Here is an 8,431-nt window from a genome sequence, read left to right on the forward strand (position 1 = left end):
CACTTGCCTCTATCGTAGCCTTCTCTATAACTTATTCCACTTAACTGTATTTTTCTTCAAGACCCAACCTAGTCTTTGGCTTTCCTCAAGTATCATCCTTAATACCTTGAGTTGTTCTTTCATCTCAACAATCTCTTTGTTAATTTCCTCTTGACTCATCCTCTTTCCATTTACCTTGGCATTCTCTTTCTTCACTTTTCCTCTGTTGTGGTCTTCCTTAGAACCTCTGTTACCTCTGTTATGACTATCAATAGTCATCTTATTCTCTATCTTCATGAGTTCCTCACTCACTTACTATGAGTTGCATTAAAGCCTCTCCAACAGCAAGTCCTCCTTGCTGTCACTTACCTCACCAAGCTTTCCTCTGTACTTGGTATTTTGGCAAGCACTTGGTTCTCTATTCTCTAGAACCTCTTTTAGCACTTCTCTCTTCTCCTTCGAGGCTTCAACTCACCTGCATCTTTTAAGAACACAATTGTCCTCTTATATTTCAATCACAAAGAAATACTAGGTTCTGACCACCTATTCTTTCGCTCAGAAACTCTTATCAGCTTTCTTCATCCCTTAGCAATTCTACCCACATCTTCTGTGGAATTGCCTTTGTGAGCTGCAACAATACCTCTGCAATAACAAGTCTCCTTCTTTCTACATATGCCTTCTTTTTCACATTTTTTTTAATTCATTCAAAACGTACTCACCTCCATTATTGCTCTTGAGAGTCTTCACCTTCTTTCTCGTTTATTTCTCAACCACTACTTTGAATTTTGCGAACTTACGGAATGTCTCATCCTTCTTCTGCATGAAAAATAATCTAACACTTTCTTGAGAAGTCATCAATAAAAATGACAAAATATTTGTGCCTGGTAGTGGAGGTTGTCAAGAAAGGTCCACAAACATCAAATTGGATCCTTTCAAGGATTTCATGTGATTTTTTATCCCAATCATGGAAGGTGGATTTTGTGTACTTTCCCAAAGTACATCCTTTGCATACATCCTACTCCTCAAGTGCTCCTTTGGGGAGGCTTGTGGTTATCTGCTTCATGATCTTGAAAGCACCATGATGCAAATGGCCAAGAATTATATGCCAAATTTTATCAACATCGTGGCTCTACACCTTATTTGTCTTTGTTCTTAATGCAACATAATCCTCCACTTCTAACTTGTACAGGTTCTTCACACAAACCCTAATTTCCTTCACCTATCTTGTGGATATGTGTCTTAGTAATGCCTTTCCCTTGCTGAAGATCACATCATAAACACGGTATTCCAAAACTACAACAAAGATGATATTTTTTTTTAGGCCTAGAATGAACATAACATCTTTGAGCATGAGGGGGGAGCCTAACTCCCTAGGAAATTCGACTATACCAGTCCTAGTCGCACTATACATTCCATCATCCCCCATATCAATGTGCATTTGCAAGTATTTTTTCTCCAAGTCACTAAAAAATTCTCTATTCCCCGTTATATGAAATGAGGCATTGAGTCCAAGTACCACACGCTCCCCATCACCGTGCCAGCCATGCATGCAATGAGGGTAAATTCAAGCTCGAACTGTGAAGCCAAAGATTCACCTATTTCTCATCCTGAGCTCTTCTTGCTTGTCTTCTTGTGAGGACACTTCGTGGAATAGTGCAAAAATTCTTGAAAATGGAAGCATTTGATTGTTGACAAATCTTTCCTCTTGCCCCCTTCACTCGATTCTAGTTTGGATTGGGATTTCTTCCCTTTTCCCTTCTTTTCCTTTCCAGCCAATGTCAATTTTTCTTCATCCTTGCCCTTGGATGAAGTCCCATTTCTGGTATTATGCATTATTTCATCCAGAACCAAGTCGAACCAAGTGCTCTCCCAACTTAGTAGTTTCTTCCTCCCATTAACCGAATCTTGATAGTTATGACAACTCTTGGGAAGGCCTAGAAGGGCTAGAGCTACTGAGTCTTCTTCAGGAACATTAACACCGACCCAACCAAATTCATCACAAAAATGTGAAAACTTGCTCAGATATTGCTGAATTGAATCATTCCTCTGCATCTTGATACTTAAAAGTTTATCCTTGAGTGTAAGCTTTGTGTGGTTACTACTATTCTCGAACAAATTTTTCAGTGCTTTCCACATTGCGAATGTAGTTTATTTTACATGGAAATTCGAGAAAATATGATCCTGTACTACCACCAAGATGATTCTCCTCACCTTAGCTACATCTTTCCTCCACTGAGACAGGTTCTGGGCATCATATTCTTGAGGTTTTGCCACATTTTTCTTGATGTATTCTAGCAACCCATGGTCATCCAATAATACCTCCATGCAGTCCTTCCATGCAACAAAATTTGAGGTGCCTTCCAAGGCATACTCTAGCCTTAGTCCATTGAAATCCATCTTCTTAGTCCTGAAGAAAACTTGCAACACTGATCTCCAAATTCCAACCTTTGAGAACCAACTTCGAATTTCCTACTCTAATGTGAAATCTGCTCTGATACCATGTAGAAATTAGGTTGTAGATTTGAAAATACTCATGAAATTTTCTAAATCACAAGACTTAAAGCTACTCTATTTGCTTTGTGGAAGTTAATTCACAATCTAAAACAAAAATCATAGACATGAAAAAGGAAACATCACACATGCCCAAATATTTATCTAAGAGAAAGCAACTACTCAAAATCCCTTCCTATCTATATTTCATTAATTAAAGAATAAAGATGAATACATATGCCTGCTCAAGCATGAGCACAACCTACAAGTGTATAGTATATCTCTTAACCTGACTGACTGACTCTCACTAACACTTAGCCAATTTTCAAGCCCTCCAAGCTCCTATTTCCTTACGTTGTTGGAAGACACAATGATAGGCGATCTGGTAGATGTTTTGGACATTGTGGTTCCCATATTGGGTTGCGGACTATTGGAAAACCATAGTGTTGAAATGGAAATAACAATGGAATAATCCAACTCATCTAATAAGAAAAAGGCCAGACAAAGTGGGTCCCATATTGGAACACCAGGTCATCATAGCACTTAAGTGTTAAAATGGACTAGGAATAAATCTATCTAAGGTGTAAAGTCTCGAAGTAATGCGAAATTACCTATTACTTGAAGATTGCTAGGATCGTCAATAGTATAAGACCATGGTTATAGCTCTAGGTTAGAACCCCCAGTCGCGAGGTGCTAAGTGAGAGTTCTTAAGAGATTTGAGTCTCAAGACATCAGTCACGATACACAAGCTTATTATATTTATAAAGAAAGGATTAGACCTGATCTATCGATGCCCGATGTGTTAAAGCCATTGATTACAACATATGGTCATAGGGAACATTGAATCTGGCCCTGAGAGTTGGCTTTCCATCATCTCATCAATGTGTTTGGAAAGAATAGAAGTGAAATAAACCAATGTCTAAGATGTTTGGGTAACAATCACAACTCATGATCACGAAAAAGAGTACTTGTGAAAGATAAAGTGCTCAGGTATGAAAAGGTGTCGATAACAACCCAAAGGAGAATAAGATCATGAAACATATTATAAATATGAATAGGTAGTTAAAGGATGTTATGTGGTGATCAAAGAATATGATAGAGCATATATGCCATCAGAAAGCGTGAGCGTGGTGAGCACATGTGTAAGAGAAGCATGAGCATGTGGAGAGAACATGAATGAAGTGGATGTGAAAACTATGCAAGAAGAGTGGCGAACTATAGATATATAGTTCAATAAGAGACGAAACAGAAAGCACAGTGAGAGTGTGTTACTAGATTTGAGAAAACACATGTAAACATAGTGTGTATATAAGAGAAGTGTGAGGTCTAGGCTAGTAAAGGAGAGTGAAGAATAAATAGTTGTACTAGGCAATGTAATGCAACATGGTCTTATATATCACATTCATTTTAAAGCCTCTTTTTACAATGAATGTAATGTATGAGTTGTGCTAGGACTAGGTATCCTTAGTATATAGGAGACAAAATATAGAATCATAAAAAAATGGTGCAATGAAAGATTATAGCCTACATAAGAATATAACAATAGAAATATAATCACTCAATATCTATGGCTTAATAAAAGATTTTATGGTTAACATGGAAATTATATAGGGCTTAATGTGCTCGATCCCTTCAAACAAGCATAATCCTTAACACTTGACTATATATAGGTGTTTCTGCATGAATAAATCATCTTCCCATGTCACCTCTTCCACTAGTAGGTTCTTACATTTTAAGAGGTACTCAATAATTACTTGATCTCTCAACTGCTTAATAATCCTTATTTGTAGGACTGTTTGTAGTTCTAGTTTGTGGGATTTTTTCTAGTTTTATTTTTCTTAATAAACCTCTCAATTAATCTTTGCTAAAATAGTTTGGACTAAGATCTTATAACCGAGTTGTTTCTTTAAGAATGATAGAAGACTAGATGTACACATGAAGATGGAGGCAACTTTAATTTGTAACCCATACTTCCAATCCTCTGCAACACCTTAAATAAGGGCCATAATACCTTATTGGTAATTTATTGAGTCCCTATTTTGTTGCTCGAGAGATATTTTTTATATCATTGTAGTCTCACAAATACCCAATCCCCTACCTCAAATTCTCTTTCACTACGATGTTCATTTTCTTGTTGTTTCATCCTAATTTATTATATAACCAAGTTGTCAAATAATATTTTGAGAATCTCTTATTAGTGTCGTATGTGGTCCTCTACTACTTGAGCCTCTCAAATGTGATGTGATGGATCAAGGATGATATCTTTAAAGTTCCATAAATGGTGATGCTTTTGATGAATTATGGAAGGATGTGTTGTACCAACACTCTCCCAAGGGAAACCACTTGACCCATTATATTTGTTAAAAAGATGAAAAGCAATGTAGATATGTTTCTAAAAATTTGTTCACAATCTCAACTTGCCGCTTAGATTGAGGATGGTAACATGAGTTGTGGGCCAATTGGGTACCCAAACAAGGAAATAATTTAATCCACAAATTTGCTATGAAAATTGAATTTTTGTCATTTATAATAATATTTGGTATTCCATATAGTTTTTGGACTATTTCCATGAATGCTTGTGCCACTTACTTCCTTTTAAAGGATGAGAAAAATAGAAAAAATATCATACTTTTTCATTTGATTTACCATTATGAGAATGACACTTAGTACATGATGGCGTCATTGACTTGCATTATTATCCCACATCTGAACAAATTATCGACATTATTATGAAGACTTTCACTGAGAAAAAGTTTCACTTTCTATAAAACTTCCTTTGGGTGAAGGACACAAATGCCTAATGCTTGTATTTCTTTATTCCCATTCATTCTATTCTCTCTAGTAGTGCTTTGGGGGTGTATTACGGATAACATACACTTAATTGTACTCCAATTAGACTAGTGAGTAGAGTCTTGCATGAAAACCTAGTTATTATCACTAAAAGGGGACTCCAGAAGGGATTCATGAGTTCTACTAATCTGTACTTGCATGAGATAGTTATCTAAGCACAGCATGACCAATTAACAAGGAATATCTCCACTTGCATGAGAGAATTAACTAATAACTACATGTCTAGTTAATTAGGACTTTGTGTCACTTCTTCTTAGTGCATGTTCATATTTCTCTAAACTAGATTCACTCGTAAACTCACTATAATATTAGTTCAATCATATAAGATATATTGCATTAAACTGTATTCTCTCATACCTTTTTATTTTTATTTTTTCATAAATCTTATTTATTATATCTTTATCATTTTTCTTTCTTCTTTCCTTACAAGTTTTGTTCAATATTTTCCAACTACATCCATATGTAGATTCAATTACAATTTCCCAAAAATATCATTACAAAAATTAATTAAAAATTCACAATTTAAAATTTCTAAAAACCCTGCACTTAAAGGACATTTGAGAGATTTGTCCGAACGCAAATCTCCAAGAGAGAAATTGATAGCATCAGCGTTCTGTATCATAGGGTTGTCAAGATATAAATAGATTTTTCATCTTCATGTTATTCAATTGTAAGGAGCTGCTAATACGCAGCAGCTTGAAGCTTTTCTACCTCTACATGTTTATCGTTTTGTTTTGAATATTTTTTTGCTGCCTCTACACGTTTATTGTTTTTGTTTTAAATATTTTTATTTATATTAGGGAGCTGACGCTAATACGCAGCAGCTTGAAGCTTTTCAAGCTCTACATGTTTATCGTTTTGTTCTAAATATTTTTTGTTATCTATATTATTATATATTAAGAATAATTAATTATAAATGTGAAATTGCACACATCTATTCAAAGTTTGACTATCAGCCACTATTCAACTAATACACGTTTGATGGCTAATGAAACACTATTTAACATATCATTAATCACTTATCAACTAATACAAGTTTGATGTAAAGAGACATAAATTTATGATAAACATCAAAACTTTTATTTAAATATATATTTTAAAAAAACATTTATTTTATCATAAAAATTAATTAAATTACAGCTTTATTATTATTACAAGAAAATAATATAAATTAAATATATAAATTTAAAAAACCTATAATATCATTTTTAATTTTCTAAATTCATCTTTATTTTATTAAATAATTCTCAATAATACATACTAAAAATCATAATTCTTTTCTTATAACATTCCTTTTCTATATTATTTTTTAATTAATTAATTTAATTTAAAAAACATGATTATTAAGTCTAAATCTTTAATGTGTATGAAATTAACACAGAAACTAGCTGCATCTTTGTTTATACATTTTTGACATTTTATCTCATTAAATAACACACTAAAAAGTTATGTCGTCCCAAAATATATAATAGATTAATTGGAATTTTCATATACAAATCAGTAGCTCGTCTTTGATTTTGATTCTCTCTAATTTTAAGATTCCAAATCGTGAACCCAAACAGACTTTAATAAATAAAGGTCCAGAGATGAGACTGACACTACAAATAAACAAGAAACAAGATTCTGGTGGGATTTGAGGGGAGGAAAAGGGTGTGCCGTCCACCCATTAATCAACCCAATTTACAATAAATAACTGAAGATTATATACGCAGTCCGTGCAACCTACACCAAGACAGCGACTGTTCGTGTCTATCTAGGCACAATATTTGACGTTTGAATTCGTCAATAAATTCTTCCACTTTCCTGTTAAAATCATTTTCGTTGTTTTCGTTTTACTTTTTAGTCTTCTGTAACCGCTGGAACATCCACAAGCTGCTGCATCACTTTTTTTCAGACAGAAAAATCATCATAGATTTATATTAAGATAATATAAAGATCACAGTACATTTTCATATGACAGTGGGAACTGCCAGGCTATAAAAACATATAGAACAGAATTGAAAGATCTCCAGAGATCAGAACCAAAATCTCAAAAATATACACAAGTATTCAAAAATTTGTGCGGCTATACATCATGGACAGATATAACCCAAATCAAAAATGCAAATCATATTTACCAGATTGAAGGAAGTCCCAATCCTGTGATGCAGGAAGAGCTGCAGAAGCCAAAAACTGAAAGAAATCACATTCCCTTGATTCTGAAATCCTGAATAAAAAAGGAAGATCCATCATGAAGAACTCTCAAAGACCAAGATCCCGGCTCCATCGCAAGGCTTTCCTAGGAGAGGAGGTCAGCCTGGACATTCCTGGAACGGGTGATATGCTGGATTGAAAACTGCTTCAAAAAATTCCGAAAGTGCATAATTCTGCTTAGCCAGCCAGAAGGTGAGGACTGCTAATGAGGCGATCCCCATTAACATGATCAATCAAAAGTGCATAATTCTGCTTAGCCAGCAGAGAAGGTGAGGACTGCTAATGAGACTATCCCCATTAACATAATCAATCAAAGATTTTGAGTCACCATATACTGATTTATGAGGTACTAATGAGCAAACAAAGTTATCATCTCACGTTCATTATACACAGCGATGCTATTCTATGTCATCAGTCACTGCAAGTTGCAATCTCCTTAAAGACAGACTGTTGTCTCTCAAGACACAATTGACGTTTGAATTTCGCTATAAATTCTTCCACTCTTCTCTTCAAATCTTCGTCTATCATGGGAGCCATTTCATTGTAATTCTTACTTTCTATAACCGCTGGAACGTCCGCAAGCTGGATCACTTCATGAGGTACTGATGTGCACAGAAAATTATCCTTTAAATCCGCATCGCAAATCCCCATGTAATTGTCCCTGGAATCGGCGTCGTCGGCTCTGAAGATAAACTTCATCTCTTCAGTGGGTTGGCTATCGTCTGATTTAGGCGTTTCGAGCGCGCGAAACGATCCCGCGCGAAAAGCTGTAACTTCATTTGATTTCCATGCCAATTCCGATAAGTGGGAGTTGAGTGTGATTGTAATTATGATAATATTGCATACCACGAACATGATGAGAGTGTCCGAAGCATTGAATGAATTTATAAGCTCACTGGGGAGACACAAATCTGCAGGC

This window comes from Pinus tabuliformis, chromosome Q, assembly GCF_031772625.1.
Source record: "Pinus tabuliformis cultivar Carrire ecotype Pingquan chromosome Q, CPIR1, whole genome shotgun sequence".
Lineage (NCBI taxonomy): Eukaryota > Viridiplantae > Streptophyta > Pinopsida > Pinales > Pinaceae > Pinus > Pinus tabuliformis.